Source organism: Limanda limanda, chromosome 21 (genome assembly GCF_963576545.1).
Source record: "Limanda limanda chromosome 21, fLimLim1.1, whole genome shotgun sequence".
In the NCBI taxonomy this organism is placed as follows: Eukaryota; Metazoa; Chordata; class Actinopteri; order Pleuronectiformes; family Pleuronectidae; genus Limanda; species Limanda limanda.
The window spans coordinates 5,993,184-6,015,931 of record NC_083656.1 but is presented as its reverse complement, the minus strand read 5'-3'; the positions used below and the strand labels follow the sequence as shown (position 1 = coordinate 6,015,931).

The window sequence follows — 22,748 nt, the reverse complement described above, 5'->3', positions numbered from 1 at the left end:
TTTTGTTATTATACCACGGTGGCCCTGAGAGCTCAACGCACTGCTACTTAATAAAAACACATGCAATTGGCCAAAACACAAGCAAAGTTGTTACGGTTTAGATGCAGAGATAATAATATAACAAAAAGTCTATTTAACAAGACAAACAAACAAAACAGAAACTAGTAGTAGCACTGGCGACAAGGCACACCTAGAACAAGGAAAACAAGCACAGGGAAGCTGGAGGAAACAGCAGACAATGAACTAATTCATTCCACCCCGGACGAGGAACCCTGATGCCGGAGGAGTGGAGACGTCCGCCGGGAGCCTCCGACGTGGAGCAGGGACCGGGGCTGGCGCAGTCGTGGGAACCTCCGAAGTCGGAAGAGACTTGACGTCAGCCAGGAACCGCCGGCATGGAGCGGGGACAGGAGCAGCGATTTATACTCGGCTTTTTACGCACGCACGAGACGCAACACGCCCCCCGCAAGTACGCGAGGGGCGTGTTGCGGCTTGCGTGCGCCAGCCAATTTTTCTGACTATACGACAAAGCGACGCGAGCCTCACGCAGCCCGCAAGGCTTGTGATTGGTCTGCTTACTACATCCCGTCCGGAGTCTAGTTTCCGGTTTCAATCCCGGAAACTGCGGAAACCACGGAAGATTTAGAAGAACGAATATGGACCAAATAGAAGAGCACTTGGCAGAAAAGATCCGAAACCATGTCCACTAGTATAACCCGTCACTAACCGGCGGATTTGTCTGCCAGAAAAAGGCTCTGAGGAGCCGCCGTGGCGATGTAAATTAACGTGTGCCACACACGAAGAAACCGCCGGCGTGGAGCAGGGACTGGAGCAGGGACTGAAGCTGGCACTGCAGTGGAAACCTCCGACGTCGGAGAAGACGTGACGTCAGCCAGGAACCGCCGGTGTGGAGCAGGAACCGGCGCTGGAACCGGAGCAGGCTGGAGCCCAGTCGGGGCTAAAGCTGCCTGGTGCCTCTGAGCCCGCAGCTGGAGAGAGAGGCTTCTGCTGTGGACTCCCCCTCTCCAACGTTCCACCACCCCCACCAGAACCCTTTCAGAGGCTGCGGGGTCCTCCCCGGGCCAGGCGGGTTCCCCAGTACGGGTTAGTGGATGGGGCTGGAGGGCTGCGCATTGTCCTCAACCGCTCCTGCACCTCCAGGAGGTAGGGGACGTAGTGGCTCACCCAGGGACGATCTTTAAGCCAGGCCTCCATCACCAAGATCGCCTCCAGGGTCTTCGCAGTGTCTGAGCCTCCTCCCTCCAGCACAGACACCAGACAATCAAAATAATAAACTCTTTCGCACAAAAAACTAACCTCTGCTGGGTCCATATTGTGGTCGGGTTGTTCTGTCACGGTCAGACGAAGGAGATGGACCCAAATGCAGAGATTTAAAATAAAAAGTTATTTTAATATAACAAAAAGTCTATTTAACAAGAAAAACAAAGAAAACAGGAACACTAGCAGTAGCACTGGCGACAAGGCGCACATAGAACAAGGAAAACAAGCACAGGGAAGCTGGAGGAAACAGCAGACAATGAACTAACCATAGAGCCGACGTGGAACAACAAGTACAACCCAACAAAGGGAAACACAGTGGCTTAAATGCACAGGGAAGACAGGGGCAATTGGACACAGGTGAAACACATGAGGACTGAGGAAGATAATCACCGACAGGAAGTGAAGACAGAGACAACACACCAGGAACACAAGACTACAAAATAAAACAGGAAACAGAAACAGAGTGCAAACATGAAAACAGCTCAAACAAACAGAGATAAACTAAAACAGAAAACACTTTAGGCCTGACAATTACCATCTAAATTGCCAGACTGTTACAAAAGTAAGATAATAACAATTATCAAACAATTTCACAACACATTACAGAAATGCGCAGCAAGTACAGAAATGCGCAGCAAATAGAGGAAACGACATCGGAAGTGTTTCCAGAGGACTCCTAAAAACATGGACAAGTCCGCTTGTTGTTGCTGTCGCAGTTTGGAGTTGTTAAAGTCGGTGTCTGTCACTGATTTTGGAGAATTTGGCAAACATAAACGTTTTAGGTTTATTTTAATAAATAACAAACTTTATTACTGCAGATGTATCCTGTTAACCCTCTTAAAGAGACACTGGGCTTGATACGATCTCAAATATCTTGTTGTCTTTAGAGCGTCTTGACTCCTCTGGTTTGAGCTGGAGACATGCCGTCTTCTCCTGTTAAACGGAATAAACAGCGCTAACAACCAAGCCCCTGTTCGTGAGGCATTGTATTGTCCATATTATGCAGGGGTAGGAAACCTTCACTATCAATGAGACATTTAATCTCTTATCCGAGCTCCGATCTCACTGTGTCTTTGAGCGAGTGGGCGGGGCCGCATCAGCTCCAGGGCCGCAGTTTGCAGACCCCTGTGTGGAACCGAATCTGTTCGATTGGCAACAGTTGTAGCATCCCCGGCTGAATGATGGTCAGATCTCTTTTACTGATGGTTCACAGTCCTTTATTTTCTTCTTATTACAGTCCGTGACATATAAACACACCGTAAGAACTTGTGCCCTTTTTCAGCCAGGCGCTAAAAACCAACTCCCGCAAAGTAGCGATCTCTTCCTTATTTACGAGGAAGTGCCTTTTCAAAATAAAAGAAACCATTTCAAAATAAACGTAACAAAAAAAACAATAAGGCACGAGTGAATTTCAGAACAATATGGGATGCACGGCGCACCTCTCTCCTGCTCACTCTCGTGCCCGCGGGGGGGGGGGGGGGGGCAGCGCGAGACTCTTGGGTACGGAGGTTGGTCGGGCTGCCTTGGTCGACCGAAAAAAAATCGCATATTAAATCGCAATCGCAATGTTAGGGGAAATAATCGCAATTAGATTATTTTCCCAAATCTTTCAGCCCTAACTTCAATACTATAAAGGATACGGGTGTGGCGTGAAGAAGATGGTTAAACAGTCTCTAGTAGCAGAATCAGCTTCTGAACTGGGCGTTCGACGATAGAGGGCTTTCCAGAACGCCGTCCTTCCTTTTCCCTTTTCTGCTCTCCAAGACGAATCTTCACTCTTCTTACCAGTCCATCTGAATCAGTCACAGTCTCTACAACCTTGGCCAATCTCCACTCGTTGCGTGGTATCCCATCTGCCTTCTCCATGACTATGTCACCGACCAACAGGTTTCTTCTCGGAGCATGCCAGCGTTGTCTTGTGGCAATGTTAGAGAGGTACTCTCTTCTCCAACAGCTCCAGAATTGCTCTGCAAGATACTGAACGTGATGCCACCTCTTGCGAGCATACATGTCCTCTCTGATAAAGCTGCCAGGAGGTGGTAAGGCTACAACAGATTTTAAGGTGAGCAGGTGATTTGGCGTTAATGGTTCGGGACTGTTTTGATCACTCAGATTGTCCACTGTGAGTGGACGACTGTTTACAATAGCCATAGCCTCATAGAAGAATGTGTGCAGAGAGGCATCATCCAGCTGATGAGGATGAGAGAGTGGCTTGAGGAACATTCCTCACCATTCTGATTTGTCTCTCCCATACACCTCCTGCATGGCTTGAGTGTGGAGCGTTCATGATGAAGTCACACTGCTTCTCAGCCAGAAATGTTGTCAGATGATTGCAATCCACCTGCTTAAGAGCCTCACTCAGTTCGTTTTTAGCTCCAACAAAATTACTTCCTTGATCACACCGTATGTGACGTACTGCTCCTCTTAGGGCAACAAAACAACGAAGGCCATTAATGAAGGCATCTGTTGACATGTCGTCCAACATTTCAAGGTTGATAGCCCGGCAGCAAAGGCAAGTGAACAGAAGTCCATATCGCTTGTGCACCTTACGTCCCTGTTTGGTGTAAAATGGGCCGAAACAGTCCATTCCACAATAGGTGAATGGTGGTGTTGGATCTACGCGGTCTGGCGGCAGATCTGCCGTACGCTGCTCTTCTGTGTCTCTCCTGTGTTTCCTACACTTAACACACTGATGTATTTATGCTGCAACCGTTCTGTTTATTCCAGGAAGCCAGAACCCATTAGATCTGATCTCATTAATCGTAAGACACTTTCCTTGATGTTTGACTTGCTCATGGGAGTGTGCAATTATCATCTTGGTAATGGAATGATCCTTTGGGATTATCACTGGATGCTTCTGTGAGGAAGGGAGAGATGCGTTTTTTTTAGTCTTCCTCCCACCTTGAGGATTCCATCTTGGTCAAGAAAGACATCCATCTGATACAGTTTACTCTGAGATGGAAGACGGTTCCCTTTGCTGAGCAACTTAATCTCTTCTCTGTACACTTGTCTCTGTAAGTCCTTTATGATAATGCACTGTGCATCTTCTCGCTCTTGGACAGTACTGTGACCTGTAGATTTGTTTCCTTTGACACGGCGAATGAGACGTGCTACAGCTTGAGTGACCTTATACCATGATGAAAACTTTGACAAACGGTCTAAGAGACTTGCTTGTTCTGTGGTCTGTGTGTTTAGTATCTAAACCCTTTTGATTTCAGGGTCTCCAATCTGTATTTCTCTGATGACATCTGCAGCTGGAGGTAAATCCTTCTCCCATAGAAACTGAGGTCTTGTGAACCAGTTTGATGTGAGAAGCTCACCTGCACTTGAACCCCTTGAAGCCAGGTCTGCAGGGTTTTTGTCTGTGGGGACATATCTCCACTGCTCTGGAGCTGTGATCAGACGTATCCTTTGTATCCGGTTTGATACAAACGTGTGAAAGCGTCGTGCCTCATTGCTAATGTACCCTAAAACCACTTTGGAGTCAATCCAGAAATACTCATCGATGTCTCTGAGACCTAGTTCCTCCTTTAGGGTGTCACTTGCTGTAACTGAGACAACTGCAGCTGCCAACTCTAATCTGGGGATACTTGTAACCTTGATAGGAGCTACTCGGGACTTTGCTGTAATGAGAGCACAATGAACACTTCCATCTTCATTTACTTTTCTCAAATAAGAACATTGACCATAACCACATGTGCTCGCATCAGAGAAGTGGTGTAGCTCTTTTCTCAAGACGCATCCAAAATCAACTGGCACATAGCATCGAGGTATGTTGATTTTTTCCAGGTTTGCAAGGTCACTCAGCCAGCGTTCCCACACTGGTTTTAATTCACTGAGGAGAGGTTCGTCCCAACTTGTACCTTGCCTACACGTTTCCTGAAGCACTCTTTTCCCAATGAGCACGAAGGGAGCAATAAACCCCAGGGGGTCATAGATGGAGGCAACAGTGGATAATATGCCACGACGAGTTGCCTGCTGATCCTTAATGCAAATGTGAAATCTGAAAGTGTCAGATTCAATGTGCCAAAGAATCCCTAAGGCTCTCTCCAACGTTGAATCATTGAAGGCGATATCAAGAGCTTTTACTTCAATGGCACGCTCGGAGGGGGGAATGCTCTCTAGCACTGACTTGTTATTGGTCACAAATTTGTGAAGTCTCAGACCACCAGTAGCACAGAGGTCTTGAGCTTCCTTTGCAAGCTGAATAGCTTCATTTACACTTGCTATGCTTGTGACGCCGTCATCAACGTAGAAGTCTCTCATAATGAACTGTGAGGCGAGAGGAAACCGGCTCTCGTTTTCCTTGGCAAGATATTTTAGTCCATAGTTTGCACATCCGGGTGATTATGCCGCGCCAAATAGATCAACCTTCATGCGGAATTCCTGCGGCTCTGCACTCAGGTCTCCGTCTTTCCACCAGAGGAAACGTAGATAATCTCTGTCAACTTCAGACACGTGGAACTGGTGGAACATTTTTTCTACATCACACATCAGTGCAATGTGATTCAGCCTAAATCTCATGAGGACACCAGTTAGATTATTTGTCAGATCTGGGCCTGATAGCAGGTGGTCATTAAGCCTGCTCCCCCTGAACATTGCTGAACAATCAAAAACGACACGGAGCTTTTCTGGCTTTTTGGAGTGATAAACTCCGTGGTGAGGGATGTACCATCTTTCACCCTCCTTCCCCTTATGCTGAACAGCCTCTGCATCTCCCTTTTGGATAACCTCGTTCATGAACTTCGTATAATGCTCCTTATATTTTTCATCCTTCAAAAGCTTTTTGTTGAGATGACCGAGCCGGACAATGGCTAGTTGTTTGTTGTCAGGAAGGTGTGGTCTCTCCTTAAAGGGGAGTGGCATCTTACAGTGGTCATGAGCGTTTTTTTGAATTCCATTTTTTAACATATTCAGGAAGAGAATGTCATCTTGAGACACAGGCTTGCCCTCCTGACTTACGTCCTTGAAGTCAGACTCTAAGACCCGGATAGTGTCTGATGGGGTAACTGGAGGAAGTTCTCTGACGACAACTCTGTGACACATGTTAGCGGTTGATGGTAACTCAAGATTAGGTGATGAACATCCCACGATACTCCAACGCACAATCATGGAGGTGTTTACAGATTGGTCCTTGGTGTCCACACTGAGAGACAATGTGGTTGCTGACTCATCTATGATGCAGTGATTTGAGACCAGCACTTGTTTGGCTTTAATGTGGTAGTCATCATGGAGACAGGTTGGATGTCTTCCCTTACAAGTGTCACATATGTGTCTGTGACGGCAATCTTTGGCACTATGGCCTGGCTTTAAGCAGCCGTAGCAGAGTCTCTTTTCCTTCACAAATTTCCGTTTATCCTCCAGTGGCCTCCCTATGAACTGAGGACAGCTGTGCAGACGGTGATTAATGTCTTTACAGAGCACACATGGTGGGTTTGAACTTGGCCTTGATTTCACTTGGCTTTCGGTCTCTGTAACTGTTTGAGTATGAAGAACACTAGATTTATTGTTCAGCTTTTCATAGACATAACGCTTCTCTCTAGGTGATTCTGTAGAATTAAGAGAATGAAATGATGTTATAGGATTACAGGCGACCTCTGCTTCCATCACCATAAAGGAAACAAATTCTTTAAAGTCTGGGAATTCCTGCCTGTCTCTCATAACTTGGGTGACTTGGCGATTCCACCGTGAGGCTGCCCAGTCTGGCAGCTTTTTAACCAATTTCAGATTTTCCTCACAGTCATTCAAAATGTCAAAGCCTTTAACGTGAGGCATGGCTTCTTGACATGCATGCAAGAAATCAGCAAGTGTCCTGAATCCCTCAGCATCTTTTGGCTGGATCCTTGGCCAGTTAGTCAACTTTTCTCTGAAGACTCTCTGTATAACAAAGGGCTGACCGTACCTTTGGTTGAGACGGTTCCATGCATCCATATAGGCTTCATCATCACTTCTATAAAAAATGCCATCAAGTATTTTCAGAGCTGGACCTCCGATGTACTTTCTCAGATAATGCAGCTTGTCTGCTGAAGAGATGTTCCATCTGTCTATCAATGATATGAATTAAGCTTTCCACTCGATGAACTGAATGGGGTCACCAGTGAATACAGACGGCTCTGGCATTGGGAGCCTGTTCAGGGATATAGAATCTTGAACTGAGCAAGACATGACACATCTGTTTGTGAAGGCAATGCAGTTTGTGGGACATTAGCAGACTGCTGGATGGGAGTTGAAGACACAGTTTGCTGTTGAAACACATGCTGCTGTCTCTTAGTGTTGTTTCAGAATCCACACTGGCCTCTTGTATCACTTCCTGATTTTAAATCACTAATCTGGCTCGTGCAGCTCTAATATCCTTCTCTGCCTTTAGTCTTTCCAGCTCACGTTTCTGAACTTCCAGATCTTTCCTCTGCTGTTCCTCTAGGAGCTGAATCCTTTCCTTTTGTCTTTCCTCTTCCAATAACCCCTCATACTCTGCTTCCTTAGCTGCTAACTCTGCTGCAGCATCAGCTCTTTTAGCTGCTACGATGGAGCTCACAGAGTGGATACTGGATTTGCTACTAGAGTGGTGACTTGAAGGTGAGGCTGTGGATCCATAGATGGAGCGTGCATAGTCTCTGTTAAGCAGCTCATGGAGAAGCTGTTTTACTACATCACTGTCAAATTCTCCATCTATGCCTGACATCCGTTCATATGCGATTTTTACAATGTCCTTTGTGACTGCATCGCAGGCATCCACACGACGTCTTATCTCTCTAGATGGAGTGATGTGATCTCTAATTTCCACATATAAACTGGTAACATCATCTCTACCTTTCTCCAGGGTTTCTATAAGAGTTATCATTATGCTCTCAGAAATGTCCAATTTCAGCTGTTCTTTTACCGCGCGTGCCTGAGTTTTCCATTTTTCGTAGAGGTGGACGAGCCTTTTCTCCTTTCTTTGAGCCTCGTCTCTCTGAAATGCAAGCATCTTTTTCGTGGGGTTCCGTGGTCGATCAGAGCGGCGGAGATTCTCCTCTTCAAATTAGGCTGACAAACCTCCGTCATCTGGTCTATGTTGTCCAAAGGTGATTCCTCAGATGGCTCCATTTTGTGAGAGAGAGTCACAATCTTATCCCATCACATCGAGTCCCTCTGCCGTAATCCCGTGTGTCTCAGAGCAGCGGAGACCGATGAGGTGAAGTTCTTACTGTAGCATCCCCGGCTGAATGATGATCAGATCTCTTTTACTGATGGTTCACAGTCCTTTATTTTCTTCTTATTACAGTCCGTGACATATAAACACACAGTAAGAACTTGTGCCCTTTTTCAGCCAGGCGCTAAAAAACAACAAACAAGAATACTTTTCATGCACCGGCAAAGTAGCGATCTCTTCCTTATTTACCAGGAAGTGCCTTTTCAAAATAAAAGAAACCATTTCAAAATAAACTTAACAAAAAAAAACAGTAAGGCATTAATGGGTCATTTACAACAGTGTCCATCACTTTTAGGAGTCCTGTTGAGCGTGGATAAGTATATGAATGCATGTAACTGTATTTGTTCAGGAGGAGGCGCTGTTGCACCTCATATGGCATGGAGTCACGTGTGACTGATGACACCACTACCTTATAAGGGAGATGTTACCGCCCTCTCACTCTATGTACCTGACTCTCACGGAGAGCAACCTGTTGTGCACAGTTCTTCAATAAATGACGCCACGAGATCGATGGCCGAAGAAACAAACGTTTGTTCATCCCTTAGAATTATTATTCCGCTGTGCAGGTAGGCAGAAGGAATAAGCCTACCAGTTAACAAGTCCTATGTAAACACGTCGTTTTCTCTATTTGCTGCGCGCTTCTGTAATGTGCTGTGCTGTGTTGTGAAATTGATGAAGATGTTTTGTTACTTTGCTTGTTTTTTGTCCACTTGCATGTGTTTTCTTAAGTTGCAGTGCGTTGAGCTCTCAGGACCACTGTATGATACAATACATTAAGAACATTAATGTTAAAAAGACACCAGAAGAATACAACCTTAACTTCAGCTCTTGTTGGCTGTTGTGGCACTTTTTGCTGGAAAAGGGGAAGTGGATTCAGACACAGATATGAAGGAGTTTTATTTATAACAAAACATCTATAAAGTCACTTTAAATTCAAGGATACATCCACAGCAGTGAGAAAACATCAGGATTTATTTCTGTAGATAAAAAAACAATATACTTGTTTTGAGATGTATAGGATGTTGTCTAATGTTGGTGTCTTTCCTGACAACTTTGGCAGTAAGGAAGTCAAATATCATGCAGCTCCATTTCTTCCTCTGTCCCATCGCACGCCATTTGAGAGAAAGAGGTCGGCAATTTGAGCATGGAGAGTCACTATCTGTTGACTTTATTACCTCAGATAGAGAGGTATGTTTTCGTTTATAATGGATTACCATAAAACTCTGATGGGCGGTTGTTCGATGTGTCAAGAAGGAATCAAAAAAATGGGGGGCGAAATCAACATTTTGCCTTTATTATAAAACATATTTAAAAAAAATAAAGAATAATGATTCATTACTAAGTCACCCTGCTTTTATCTTTTTATCAGAGCTCTGCATGTAGAGTCACTCTGCAGCTCACAGCTGCCTCTGCTCAGGAAGTGGACGTCCTTCACAACCACTGCTCACTGATGATAAAATCTTCCTTGTTCTTTAGTTTTGCTGTTGTTATCACCTCCATGTTCCTGTTGTAATGATGTGGTATTTGTTGAAGCTGCGTGAAATAGTCCAATACTGTAAATGCACTTACAATACTCAGGTCGAACAAAAGAGAATACACCATGAGGTACTTCCAATCAAATGTTTATATATCTAACAGAAGGTATTTTACTGTAAGAAATTGACAAATTGTACTGCAAAATGCAAATTCTTTAAAAATGTGTTGATCCATCTGAATGAGGTTCTCTGATCCATCAAGCCATGTCTATTTTCTTTGATTCACATTATAAAAGTCATATCGAGTCTTGAAATAAATATTAATGAAGCATAAAACAAATGTTTTTTCATAATCATTCCAGTTTAGCAAGAGAAGCTGCTCCTAAGCATATTTTATTGTAGCAGTGCAAATGATAAGCAGAAGCCAGCAGATCCAAGTGCATTTTGTTCTAAAAAACACAAAGGAACCCAGATAGTTTGCATGAATAATAAACAAATTGGTGTTGCTTGATGCATGTAAGAAGACTGTTGGGGCTTGGCAGCGGTATATGTGCCCATTATGTTGATTGTTCTGGTACGGCCAAAGCTTCATCAGCCCCTGGTTCTGCTGCTGCTTCTGCCTCATTCATCATTTCTTTGTATTTACTCTTGAAAAATCCAGCCTGAGAGGAGAAAAGAAAGAAAGTGACATTAAAACACTTCGATCCTGCGTTAAAGATGCTTAATACATGAAGGGAAAGAAGAGAATAACTGCTGAATAGTTAAAAAATAAAAGGATAGTGTTCATTTACTTTTATTGGGAGTGGAACACCGTTCATTGACTCCATAAGGCTGTATAATAAACAAAAAAAATGTATATATTTCGAGAGTCTCACCTTATACAGACCGGCAGTGAGTAAAGCCAGCAGAGCTAACCCTCCCAGTGATCCCCCAACAATTTCTTTGGTGAAATCTGGTTGTGGATACACTTCTATCTCAGCTTCAATCTGAGACATGAAATGACATCAAGGTGGATCAAAATCAAGCTTATTTGAAAGAAAAGTAAAATTAATAGAACGTGGAATCACCTTGTGAATCAAAGGCTTGTTATTAGAACCTGTAGAAAAGAAGATGTACTGGTTTGTGTTGTACTCCAGAGTAGCCGTGCTGGTCAAGAGGAATTTTGCAGAGTTGAGTCCAATCTGTTTAAAAAATCAAAGACTTCATGATGAGACCGGCATTGCCTTTGGTGACATTCAATTTCGTTAATAAATTACTCTAATTTAACCACTTTAGAATGAGCACCAGTTGTAAAATACTTCAAAATGTGTGTTACAATATGACACATGCACATCAGTTACCTGCTCTATCCATCCTGAACTGATGTTGGCAGAGATTTTGTACTTTTTACTCTCCAGTCTTCCCATGAACCTACTGCACCTGAACACTCCGCACCTGGCCACAGAGCAGTTCTGTGAGTGAGGAAGAGACGACAGAAGTGGTAATACTGTGTAAGTACTTGAATCCCCCAATGTAGATAGTTTACTCACCACTACATTATTCTCCTTTATCAAAGCAACAAAGTCTGTGACAGTAGGTTCTTCGTCGGCGTCTCTTTGGCAGTCTGGAATCTGGAAGAGAACAGGATTGCGTCAGTTTAACAGAAGACCCGATGTGGTTCTCATGTCCCTCCGGTTCTTGAGGCTGCAACAGCGACATGAGAGACTTTTCATGGATTAGTAACGTCACCTGCAAACTGCTCGAATCCACCCAGATGTCTTTATCACCGAGCTTGACAGGCACCTTGATCACCACCGTGAAGTTCAGCGCCCTGATGTTGTTTGTGACCTGACAGAAGAGGAGAAAAGGAAAGGATCGATCTGAAAAGGCTGAGCAAGCATCAGGATCAAAATGATGAACAAGTTATTAAACTCAGCCTAGATGATTCTGTTTTCATCAGGGTTTGATGTTTAGAATGATTATGCAAGAAAAGAGAAAGAAACTTTTTGATGTGTATACTTTTTTTAATCTTTAAAATTGCAATATTTTCGACATTTTCTTTATTTTCATGGATCTTGAAACTATACCAGGCATGTTTAGGGGGCTGATATTGATGAGCGTGGGTAATTTGGTGCAGATCTAGTTAAAACATCTATCAATTTAAATTTGGTTTGATAAGGGGACAGTTGGGCGCCGGCGAAGGCTATGATCATGAGAGGAGATACTTTACCACAATTGACTGCTTGTGAGGTTTCAGCAAATCGTTCTTTCCAGATGTGAAGTTGTTGTAACTGAGGGAGCTGAAACAAATGTTTTAATATCAGGTAATAGACTGTACACTTTGAAATTATTAATATTTTAATGTGATTTCTCTGTCTAACGCAGGGAAAAAAACACCAAACCTTTCAATAGTGACAAAAATGCTGTACTTCACGTCCAACCATTTAATTTGGTAGAGTTCACTTGAAGTGGAATGTTCCTCATTCTCACTAAAAGAGAGAAGTGAAATAACCTCTGTGAAATATGTATTAGTGATGTAATATGACTATTAAATGTTGTAGAGAGGCACAGTACCTGGAAGCATTTGCAGAGATAAAAATATTCCTGTCAAATCGTCTGTTGCTTTCGATCCCATAGGAGACGGTGAACAAAGCCTGTAATGAAAGACGGTTGAGATTGTCTCTGCGTTTTGCTGCAGCAATGGGAAGAGATGTAACACAAACAACAACACATAACACAAACCTTAGTTTTGCTCTTGAAAATGGGATTGTTAATAGTGCAGGTTGTCATTCCTCGCGATAAGCCATCTTCACTGTCCAAGGAGTTGCACTCAATTCTTCCCTTCATGAAAAGGCAATCAATGAAACAAAATTATTGCTGTGGGAGCGGTAGACTGTATCTGTAAATCAGCGATGTGCCTCCACTTCCTCTCGTGAATGAGCCTTAAATATCCTGAACCTAAAAGTAAGGGTGCTGCCATCTTGATATTTTGGCATAATTTTGAGAATAGACAGTCTGCGCAGTAAAGACGTTTTGTTGTTAATCAAGACCAATATACATCTTCTGAAGGTTTATGGATATTAATTAAACAGACAAAATGGAGCAGTACCACCGGTAATCATAGTGGGCAATGTAGCCAATCGTTTAAGCAAACAGGACATGAGGAAGACATTTCAGCAATGGCGGAACTTTATGAGGAGAGATTTGAAACTCTTGACTTGGTGCTGCCCTCTAGGGAATGTACAGCTTAACAACCACACCAATGTAAACTACGCATTGGAAGTATGTCAGCAGTGACCGTTAAACGAATGAGCCCTTACCTGCAAACCTGTGAACTTCCTGTAGGAGAGCCCAGCTGGGTACGTAAGTTTCACGTAGCTGTTGTAGGAGTCTTCTTCTCGGTTCTCCACTGATACGGTGACGTCCAGCAGTTCATCGATGCCCACCTTCAACTCTGAGGAGCTGACAGAGAAAAGGGAAGGTGAAGGCATAGAAAAACAATAATCTAATAGTCTCCTTTTGTGCTAGCAGCTAGCGATCACCTCAGCTAGATGCTCAAAGTCTACTATGCCAGACATGTTCTTGCAGAGAAGAGAAATGTAACCTTGCCCACACCCTTAGGTTGGGCTTCACTTTTGGTTCTCACCTGTTGAAGTTGAAATCCACTTTCAGTTTATCTACACACTTGTTGTCAGTCCCACAGTTGATCTCAAACTTCAACTGTGGGAGAGAATATGAAGAAAAACATGACAATGACAAGAAATCATAAAAGTTCAAATGAAAGCTGTTCACTTAGTCACTCTGTTCAGTTAAATTGACATTTATTGCAAGTTTGTTTAAAGGTCACTTACAGAATGATATGTGGTGGTTTGAGCCTGCTGGGCAAGACTTGGTTTAAGTTTTGCAGTTGAGGGAATACCATCAAAGGTGAATCTGAGCTCATTTCTAAGTACATTGAGAGCATCCTGAGGACAAGCCTGCGAGAGTCAGGGCATTGTGGGAAATACCGTTAGTTTGAAGTCAGTGATTTTTTTTGTTTTGTTTTTCAGACAGAAACCTCTTTGGGTTGTGATATAATCTGATGTCAACAACTCACCTGAATAAAGAATTTCACGTCGAAGCATTTTGGCCCTTGTAAGTCAACTTCAATTGACCCGGTCTTCTCTCGTTGTTTGCCAAGGATGTAAGCTCTGTTGTTTGGGACCTTGCGGGTAGCATCCAGTGTTAAAGTATAATTGATCTTTGCTCCAGCTGGAATGATAACGGTTGAATCTACATGTTACTCATGTACACAAACATGTATTGGTACAGATAGACAGTGGGTCTGTGGTTCAAGAAAAGTGAGAGGAATGAGTTACCTGTGGAAACTGTAGAAAGTTTGGTCATGGTAAAGCAGATTTGAGCTGTGTTCTCCAGTGGGTTCTGGCAGATTTGTTTTTTTGTAGGGACCTGGTTTGGGTTGAACGACATCGTAGCCTCTACCATTACCACAGGCTTTGACCTGGAAATGGATAGAGCAGGAAAAAAATGAGAACCACCACGTTTTCATAGCATCAAATAAAGAAAATATTAAAAATGAACACTGGGAAAAACATCAGTGTGATAAGATCTACTGAATAATGTGAGAAAGCGTTATTTGACGTGCACTCTGACTGTTTAATTGAGGCCATGTCCTATCAATGAACATGGAGGAGGAGGTGAACTAATTTCAAGACAAAAATAAATCTGATTGACAAGAGCTGTGAAGCTGTTGAGACAAAAAAAGTTTGTAAACTTTTCAAGTAAAGGTTTATGACATGTACTGCATCCAGCCAGCAGGTGGTAATCAAGAAGCTTTGGCTTCACTTTTGGGACCTAACAAATCTTCCATCAAAAGCAGTATGTTAACAAAGGACTGTGATGATGACAGACAGTAGAATCTTGTACAAACCTGAGTAAGACAACTGTGCCCTTTGACCCCACTGCTAAGTCAGGCAGACTGTCGCCACTGTGGTCAAAAGATGAGTCACTGATTGACATACCGAAGAATCGAAGTTGTGGCCGGACTTCAGAGGCAGCAATTCTCTGTGGAATTTAAGTATTTTAGACAAAATATGTTAATCTATCGAAAAGAATTAGGCCTCAAAGACTGGTTTGGTTACAGTCCCACTTAATTCCCCTTAAACTCTTCTGTGTTCTTCATAATAACATTTTCAAAAGGTTTGACGTGAACAAAATTGTCCCTGACGGCCTTGAAACAACTTAACTCTTCACCTTATGGCCCAGGCCCTGCCCCCAATATCCATACCCTCACAGCGCCACCTGCAGGTGATGAGCCTTTTTCAGCTGCTTGGCCCCACCCACAAGTTGACTTTCTTAGGTTTGTGACATCACAAACCCCGCCTGTATCCATATTCTGCATCTTTATGGTGGAAAAACTCTTGTCTTTGATCATGTCAAACCATGTGAATGTTTTCATGATTTTCACCCGGGGGGGACATTGATTTTTTTTTTGAGCCTACTCACCTGTGAGTAAGTCGAACTGAGTCTGCTTCCTCCTTCACCGAGGAATATGTAGATGCTGCCTTGACCACAATTCTCCAGAGGTGCACCGACTGCCACCTCCTTGAGGTCATCTGCGTTGAGGTCAGGCAGCACAGCGAGAGAAGAGCCAAACCTCGCCTGGTCGGACTCATCCCCTCTCAGCATTAACGGAGATTCGAAGTGACACTCGACCCTCTGTTCAAAATATATAGAGGAGAGTCAACGTTTGCCTGGATGTCAAGATTTTGTATTTTATTTAATGGCACTAGAAGAAATCACCACTAACCCAACGAGCTAAACCGCAAACGTAAACTCTTCCCTCTCTATCAGCTTCCTTGTACATCGGGGCAGATATGAGGATTAGGTCAGTGAATCCGTCAGCGTTCACATCCATGGCACGAACCTCTGCCCCAAAATATTCACCTGTTTGAAACTGTTTAAGAAACAAGAAGAAAACAAGACTGTTTATTCCAGATCTATGTACACGTTTAACGTCTATATATCCGTTCAGAAAACACGCACCTGCCATGGAAAGGGATCAATCATCTGATACTTCTGTCCATGAACTGCCATCACAAGTCCTCTGTGTTTATATCTCGGAGCGCCAACAATTGTCTGGTTCTTGCGATAGTCATGGAGTAACCTGAAATTTAAAAGTCAAAGCAAATAAAATTAAAACATCCAAAGCTTTAGCTACACTTGACAAAAGAGTGATTTATGAAAACTGACTAACTTTAGTATTGGGTGTAGTGTTTTTCTTTTCCTTGCAGGGTTTCTAATTTACCTTTCAATGTAACTTTGGTGATTTTTGGAGCTTCGTGTATGACATGTGAACATGTTTTACCCACATGACCCTTGCATGTACAGTACTTTCTGACTCCTTGTTCTTCATTTGCCTTTTTACCTTTCTTTGCTCAATTCTTGTTGTAACTGGGGAGGGAGGTTACAGCAGAAAAGTACTAATAACTTGTGTATAGTTTGTTATTACTGTCAAATTCTTACCCAGATAACTGTCTTGTTCCCTGAACAAAGGCTCATTTGAACTCCGCTTCTGGCCTGATAGCGTGTATTCCATGTAGCCTCCTTTCCACTGGTTGGCGCCAACAGTGCCCATTTGAATTCCCTGTAATTCAGAACCACAATCAGCCCACAAAAGCGAAACTTAAATGCATTATAGTGTCAAAATGTGTCTCCTGTGTGTAGCTTTTCTATCACAAAGGCAGGTGTCGGTGATTATTATTACCCCTGGCACATAAGCCACACTGAATCCATCCTGAGACATTTCTCTCCAGTGGACTGAGATCCTGAAACAGCAAAAGAAATGAGCACTGAACTGAATCCCACAGTTACATACCAGCTGTTGTTGAATGGATTTACAGTGGCAAGCTCGTTAAAACAAGTTCAAATTATTTTAATATAATTATTATTTCAGTGTTGGAAAACATAACATAGGCTAAGCACTGGATGTGCATCACGAAAGGAGCCCAATAAACAACATCAACGCTAATATTTGTTAACTGAGAATGTAAATTAGATTTTAAGCTGTAAGTTTACATCCGTACCCACAATAGAAAAGATTTTGTCCTGCAAATTCTTCGTTATTGCAGCAAGTGCGTCAAAGCTCTCTACTCGAAACACGTGATTTCTCGAGAGCGAAGATGCAATGAGGTCCAGTTCCTGTTTCGCCCTTGTGGAAGTGAACGCTCTCCCCACCTAGAGGCATGTTGAGAAAATAGTTTTAATGCTGTTCAAGTTGAGTTGATTTTTTAACTCGTTCATAGATAGTTTATCCACCTGCACTCACCAACGAAACCAGAGTTAAAAAGTAAGGTATCTTTGCAAAAAAAATTCAGAGAAGGTAAATAAGAGAGTAATTAATTGAATACAAAAATAACAAAGAATGAAAAGATATATCTGTAAAAAAGACAAATTTAGAGGGAGATTCATGAGTAAAATTCACTGAAAAATCTGACTAAAAGGTAGGTCTTGAGTTTGATATCCACATAAATAGGTTTAAGAGATTTTTAAACCTATAAACTTTTTTCGAAAATCAATTCTGAAAGCAGCAAGAGAAGAGATTTAAAGAAATTGGTGTTAATGAGATGTGGTGAAGTATTGTAAACTTATTTATGAAATTTCACTTACAATTCACAGGGTAGTATCATGTAACTGTATGTCTGGATGTATGGTCAAAACACAAACAATGCCTTTTTTGTAAAAGACATTTGCTCATTGGAATGAACTGAACTTACCCCAATAGCAAATCGAACAATTCTTGCATTCTCAGCTAAACGTATTGCATTTGGCAAGTGTTCGCTGTCAGTAGATTCTCCATCAGTAATGACGATCAGGATTTTCTTCACGTTTGGTCTGGAACCTCCTGCTGATGTGAAAACATTTTGGCTGCCAAAACAAAAACAATATAATTTCAAACACTTTGTCCAGTTCTTTGGTCAATAACATAACATGACCATTTCATCTCTGGAAATCTGCATATTATTTATGTTTGAAAATACGCAAATACGCAATCGACTTTGTTTCCAACATTTAGCTTTACCAGTTATCCAAGAAAATTAAACATTAGCAATAATTATTGCAATATAATTTCCATCAATAGCAATATAACCAATGTTTAGCCACTTAATTGCGATTATTATTATTACACATTATGCACAGTGAGGAGGTTTAACACATACATCAAGTTTGTTTAAAACCACAACCCTCTCTTAGGAGCAAAAAACAGTATATTGATGTGCAAAGTTTGGTATAACTTTTGGTCATATTGTCCAGCCCTATTTTTACGTGTAGCTCAGTTTGTAGTTTGTCTCGTCCACTGCACGGGAGACAAACTACACAAACAACACCACCAACTACACCCTCAAAAGTGTGTTAACTGCTACTGTGTCAAAAATTTGACCACCATTTCCTATACATTATCACATCAGGATCTAGCACCTACACCACATATTGGATGGCACCAGCTGTGTTAGTTCCTTTGTGTTTTTGACTTATTCCATCGATTTTCGACTCCCAACGTCCAGATGAGAAAAAGTCACGAAAGTTCAATTCAATAGTGAAATCATGAGAGAACTGGACAACAGCAAACTGCAAAGAGAGAAGAAGAAGAATACAAATCATATCTAACAGTCATGGAGGCAGTGACAAACTGTAGAATTTGATCTTTCAGTGAATTCTCTGAGTGTCTGCAATAGTTGGCCATGGGAACATTGTCCTGGGAACATACCTGCGTATCTTTTCCCACAAATGGACGTACCAGCGTTTTCACAAATTTCTTCATTGTTTGAAAATCTCCAGAGCCTACGCTGCCTGAACCATCCAAGAGAAAAGCAATATCTGCTTCGGCTCTGCACTCTGTCAAAGACACGGGCCAGAATTGAATAATTTGTTAAAATCCACATAGCTCATCTTTGACAAAAAAGTATTTGATGTGTACTTTGTCCTGTCTGTTAACATGGAGGAGGCAGGGTTTATGAGCTACACTGCAGACATCTAGTTCGCCCCTCTGAACCTCAGTTCTAACAGCTAAGCAAACTGAGACTAATTGACTTAAACTACTCTCACTTCAAATAAGATAAAAAAAAAATTTAAAAAACATTTGTGAGCATGAATAAATGTTCTGGAGGAAAAGTTTACCAAAAGTGTATCATGGAACATGTTTACAAACTCACCCGGAGAGGACAGTGGCACCGCGGATCCAAACCGATTATGCTGGTCGATCTGGAAGCATGCGCCGCTGTACATGGTGATACTTTTGCAATCCTTTGGGATGGTTGGGCCACACACCTGAAAAGAGACGAGATCATATCATCCTGATTGAATTAGCGATAAGAAAGTGATAACAAGTGAACATATCAAATGTTTAATTGGACTTTTTGAGTGATCTCTATATTGATTATAACTATGTCCTGGAAATCTGTGAAGTTTAACAACTCACCATAGTGTTTTGTGAGTCGGGGTCCTTAGTCATTGACAAACCAAGGGACATGTTGACTGCAAATTCTGGCGCTGCATAGAAAACATTGAACACTTGTGTTACGAAGCTCATATGATACGAATGCTTGGTGTCAAAATATCTGTTTTTATGGTCTTTCTCTGGAGACGTTATCAGCCGCCTACCTGCAAATGGCAGACTTGTGCAGGTATCAGAGCACTTGTATATTTTCCCCCTTCCCGATGGTGAATACTGTTCAAGGGGAGCGCTGATGAGCACGCTGAGGAAATAAAACCCAGAGAAATATGGAACAGAATCTATCTCGTCAGTGCCGTGCAGCTGTTTTCTTCTATCAAGAAATTATGTTATTGCAGCTGGTAGACGTGGGACTGACTTACTCTGACTGTCTTTGCACCACCTGGTAGCCAAACCCTGTAGCACCGTTGGCCCAGGTCTTCCAAGCCACAGGGTCGATATTGAAACATAGAGCAGTATTCAACACTGAGAAACGAGAAATGATAAGATCAGAATCATGTGTGTTATAACAACTGTGTTATAGTTGTTATAACACTATAGTTATATTGTTATAACAACTGTAAAACTCATCAGAATGTTTGTGTCTAGGAAAATCTATAGACTCCATGTGTGGCATTCAGTTTGTGTTTGGTTTACAATGGTGTAAACTGAGAGTTACCACATTGTCTGTTTGGATAACACCGCTAGGGGGCACCAAAGCAGAGCCTTTCAAACTCTGGACTCACTAGTGCAGTGCCAGACAGACCTGGAGATGAGAAAATGCTCTTAAATCTTTATATTTTATCCCAAACCTCTCATATTGTGAATAATAGATGTGTAAGGTAAGTTTAAGAAGGACTTCCTCAAACAGGCCTTTCACAATATGTCACTGTTCTATCTTTGGTGAGCAGGACGTTGAGTTTTATAAACAGTCTTTGCTGCAGAGTGAAGTAAGAAAACTATGTGTTCATCCCACCTGGTTTATCTGCGGTAAAGTTTCTTCATAAAATGAAATTGACTAAGTGTTTTTTTTTACTGTTCACATCTGTGACAGTTACCTCTTTGTTAACTTCTGAGTAATTTGTAAAAGCAGAAACCGTTTTTCATCATGGAAACAAGCACAACTTTCGCAAATGAAGTCTCTCTTCTTTTTCCTTTTTTGGATTCTCCAAAAATGGTCAACATGATGCAAACTCTTCAACCGTCTGACAAATGATGTTCTCATGGTGAACAGCAGGAGAACAGATGACGTTGAACCTCCAGGGTCTGATGTCTGTGACTTTAGCAATATTTTGGTATCTTGTACGTTTTGAACATCATGTGTATATTCGCATTAATCTTGCATAAAAGTAAAAACCTGAGGTTCTGCTGTGTTTCACTTTTCATATCTTCTGACACTCTTGGTTGTATTTAAAGCCACTTGATATAACCAGCATTTAGTAAATGCACATTATGATGACTTTTAATAGCTTTAATAGCTTTTTTACAGCCAGCTTCTTTTATGGTCAGTTTAAATGTAAAACACCATTTTAATTCAGAATGTCTGCCTCAAAAGATTAAGAAGTCGGGGGTGAGCAATGTCTCCAGTCTCCTCTCTTATATAGATAATAACTGGGTGGGTTGTTGATAGTTTAGCCTCTTCTCATGTGTTCCTGTGATTATTTTCCAGATTCTTGCCGACCTAATCTATTCATGTAGCACACGCACGCAGGTCATTTGAATGATAGATGCACAATTAATGTAAATGGTCAAAACAATGTATCTACCAGTATGAGCAGTTGAAATGGGATCAATACGGAGACTGGGGTCTGCTCTATATTTTCTAAACGTTGTTATTATTGTTCATTCATCCTTTAGCTCTGGTAAAACAAGGCAAATAATAGCATTTCTGCAGGAACACTTTAAATGTCACTAAACAAAATCGATTACATTTTTACTGCCTCACATATATAAAGAAAAACTTTTTCTCCATCCATCTTTTTTCTCTTAAAGACAATTTGAGAAAAACCTGCAAGTTTCCTTACCTGAAATGAATACTGCAGCAACAAATATCCAGGCCATTGTGTTAACCTCTCGGGAAAATGCATAAAGTGCGATGGTTTGCTCACATGAATGTATGCGGAAGTGAGAGAGGTGACTATTTCTACTACTGCCTGTGCAGAAATTGTGAAAGGACTAGTTCAAATTTGAGGTTAGAGGAACTTGAAGTAGGTGGGGTCACAATACTAACACCTTCTGTTCAGGCACGTGGACAGACATTTTGGGGGGCAGGTGCTCAAACCAAAAAAAAAGGGCACCCATCGCCAAAATTATTTATGAAATTAAAAATAATAATAATAAATAAATAAAAACTTACTGATTCTCCCTCATTTGTTTTACTAGTTGATGGCCTGATCCAATATAAAAGAGAGATGCTATCCTGAGCTGCTTGCTGCAGTCTCCTGTCTTTCTGCTTTTGGAGTCTCTCTTTTCTTGGCATTATGCTGCAAATCTTGTAAATGAGTGTGCTTCCTGGAGCGATACGCTCGCGTCAAGCGCAAACAAAAATAGACTCGACGCCGAAACGATCGCTGCACTGCGCGAGGCAGCCTTGGCGCAGCGCGGTGCTTCAGCCTCCGGTGGGACCCGCACAGAGGTGGAAGTGGATGGGAGCCGGACATCCAGCTGGAGAGAGAGTTTAAACTGCTGCTGCTCCACTGACTATAACAACGCCACAATCATACTCTTAAAAAATGCAATACAAACCGGAAGTTTTCCAAGTATTCAGAATACGTTACTCAGATTAGTTAATGTAATGGAATACGTTACAGATTACATTTTTGGGCATGTATTCTGTATTCTGTAACGGAATACGTTTTGAAAGTATCCTTCCCAACACTGAGTACAAAAGCCACAGCACGAATACTAAAGTACTTGTGATCAGTCCTCTCAGAACGGATGTCAACACCAGGTCTGAATAGGGCCTGGTTTTAACTGGATTTTAAGTTTTAACTGATATTAGTCAGGCTTCATGATGTGTAAGACATAGACTGATAATTCACAAAAACTGTATTCTTGTGTTTTTAAGGTGCTGACAAAGCTGGCTCAAGTCTGCGAGACCTTGAAACTCAAGTGGTAAACTGTGGGAGCGTTTCTGATTCGGACTTGCACGGACCTGCACTTATGCCGTAGACCTTCAAGAGGTAAAAACTCAAAGTTTCCCATCCACCTGAATTTCTGAAATCGATTTGCTCTTCTCATCAGGGAAGAGGGTTTCAGATCAGGACCTGACTGATGTTGAATTCTCTTTTTCTCTTTGCAGGGGGATCAGGGCAGCCCTAGGCTCTGCAAA

General features: G+C 42.1%; 1 pseudogene; it reads right to left on the bottom strand.

Moving 5' to 3' along the window:
* Positions 1–10,309: 10,309 nt before the first annotated feature.
* LOC133027967 (integrin alpha-M-like) lies at positions 10,310–21,478 on the bottom strand (annotated as a pseudogene).
* Between the last annotated feature and the right edge of the window lie 1,270 nt (positions 21,479–22,748).